This window comes from Gallinula chloropus, assembly GCF_964237585.1.
Source record: "Gallinula chloropus genome assembly, chromosome: 23".
Classification (NCBI taxonomy): domain Eukaryota; kingdom Metazoa; phylum Chordata; class Aves; order Gruiformes; family Rallidae; genus Gallinula; species Gallinula chloropus.
Window position 1 is genome coordinate 765,428 of NC_140108.1, and position 2,814 is coordinate 768,241.

The following is a 2,814-nucleotide window of genomic DNA, read 5'->3' on the forward strand; positions in this document are numbered from 1 at the left end:
TTTAAGGGAGTGGAACATCTTCCTTGTGAGGACAGACTGAGAGAGCTGGGTCTCATTAGCCTGGAGAAGACTGAAGAGTGACCTCATCACTGTCTATAAATTTGTACAGGGTGAGTGTCAGGAGGCCAGAGCCAGGCTCTTCTCAGGGATGGAAGTGACAGGACAAGGGACAACGGGTGCAGCTGGAGCAGAGGAGGTTCCATGTGAACATAAGTAAAAGCTTTTTCACTATGAAGGTGACAGAGCCCTGGGCCAGGCTGCCCGGAGAGGCTGGGGAGTCTCCTTCTCTGGAGACATTCAAACCCACCTGGCTGTGTTCCTGTGGGATTTAGTCTGGGTGATCCTGCTCTGGCAGGGGTTTGGGCTAGATGAGCTTTTGAGGTCCCTTCCAACCCGACCAGTCTGTGGTTCTGTGAGAGGTTACAGCTGTTTAAAAGGCAGGAAGGAAAGAGCACAACACAATGGTAACTTTTCAGTACAGAGAACAATTAGCAGCAGGGTTTGGTGGGACCAGTTCTATCCAGTATCTTCATCATTGACCTAGAGAAAAGATTATGCACACAGTGAACGCAATACCAAACTTCTTTTACAGAAGTCTGTCTTCTCTGACATACAGAAGGCAAGTAAAGCCCAAAGGAGCTCATAAAAAGGTGGCAAATGAGCTTCTACACAGATTAACTCAAGGCAAAAAATACATTTAGGGAAAAATAATCAAAACCAGGCATATGTGGTGCTGAATTCATGTCTAGCAGCTATCACGCAGAGAAGTGATCTTGGTGTCATCCATAGTGCTCTTCTGAAACATCTCCTTAGTGTGCAGGCAAAGCCAAAGAAAGCAAACAAAATGGTTTGGGAGCCACTGCTGGACGTTCTGCCTGTTTGGAATCGAATGCGTGTGGAGCCATGAAAAATACCGGGGATCTATGAGGAGGGTTCCCTGGCAAAGGAAAGCCCTGAGCCCCAGGGTCAGAGGGGCTGCTTGTGGGCTCCTTGGGGAGGTTTCAGGCCAGGTATGGCTTTCAGTCCTGGCTCCTTTGGTTTGGGAGCTGGATGTTTAGCATGTTTTGAATTGAAGGCTGCTCCATCCGAGAAACATCCCTAGGGAAGTGTTAGGAGGGTTCCCTGGAAAAGGAAAGCCCTCAGCCCCAGGGTTCTGGTCTCCAGATGTCCAGAAGAATGTAGTGAACCTACAGAAGATGCAGAAGAGGTCAACTAAACTGACCAAGTCAGCAGAGCATCTAACTTACATTAGAAACATAAAAAGGTGAGAACTCATCTTGGGGGCTGAGTAGGATACAATCAGGAGTAACTCAGTATTGCAGTAAATTCTGTAATACAAGAACTAGTGGCACTCACTGAAATAAGAAGTCAGTTTGAAAGCAGTAGAAGCACTTCTTTACCCAGTGAGTGGTTAACTCTCTGCAGCCAGAGGTGCAGACTGTACCAGGAAATTCAACAGAGAGAAGAAAAATGAATTGCAGTATCAATGAATTCTAAAGGCTGGGACAAGCTCCTCTATCTAACTGCAGTTCATGCTGCAGATCTATGAGGAGTACAGACAGCAGATATTAACCAGAGTTATGTCTTCTTGCTAGGTAACATCCCATACTTCAACTGTCAGGGATGAAACACTGGGGTCTTACTGCTAGTCTGGCCCCAGAAGGTGTTTTTTTTACACCCTCATGTTCCCTTTTGTGTGTTCTAAGACAAAAGATGCTGAATTTGCACAGCTGTTATTACCATACTCTGTCCAGGGTAAATCTACAAAGCAAGTCATTGTTTTTGTGGTTCTTTTTTTTGACTGTTAAGGCACACTTTGTCATCTTGCTCATTTTCCATTGTCCTGTGCAAAATGACAGTCAGCACTACCACATTTACAGTTATCAAACAGGCAGTATGAAAGATTGAGAAATAGTATAAAACACAAGCCAGTTGACCACAAATCAGACTTTTTTAAGGAGTAGATAAGTAAATCAGTGTTGCCCTGATGAGTATGAGCAATTCTAAAGCAAGCAGATATGAACAACGTTACAGGAAATAACTGCTCTGCCTGTTTTTCAGTCATTCATTTTCGTAGAAAACTGGTTTATCATCTTCTTTTCCCTTTCCACAGAGTCCACACTGGGCTACACCCAGAGCCAATATCCAAATGTTCAGTTTGGTTTCCATCAGAAGAGGCCCTTTTTTTTGTACGCTTACCAGTGGACTGAAGTTGTCACCATGAATCAGACTTCAAAACTTAGAAAGAATGTCCTAAAGTACAGTGGACTCCCATTAGTTTTATTTGCTATTTATTTCCTGAGCCTCTCTGGCACCTTTTGATCCTATTTCCTCCAGAAACTTCAAGTCCACAAACTTAAAGGGCTCTGTTTGCATTAGGGAAACCCGATCCAGTCAGGATTTGGGACCTCAGGAAAGTTACTAGACATTGGGAAATATATGACAAAATTGGTACAGATAATACTGGAATAGAAACAGTGTATGAAATATGGCCAAGTCTCCAGGTTAACTTGGAATTCTAACCAGAATTTTTATAGCTAATAAAAGCAATTGGACATAGTTTTCAGTCCGTTCCTTCAAGCAGAGAAAGCAAGCTGGGAATCTCAAGTTGGTATCCAGACTCCTCTGAATTTTGTGGCTTTGATTCAGATTTGTTTCCAACATGATACTGGGAAAAAGAGGGAAAGACAAGTGTTGCATGTCAGCTGTGAAGGCCAACAGTTTGGGTGGTCCTCTCATTTGTAAGCAGAAGTTCTAGCACTCCTTGTTTGAATGTGTTTCAGTGGTTTACATGAGTTTTCTGGTAATCTAAGG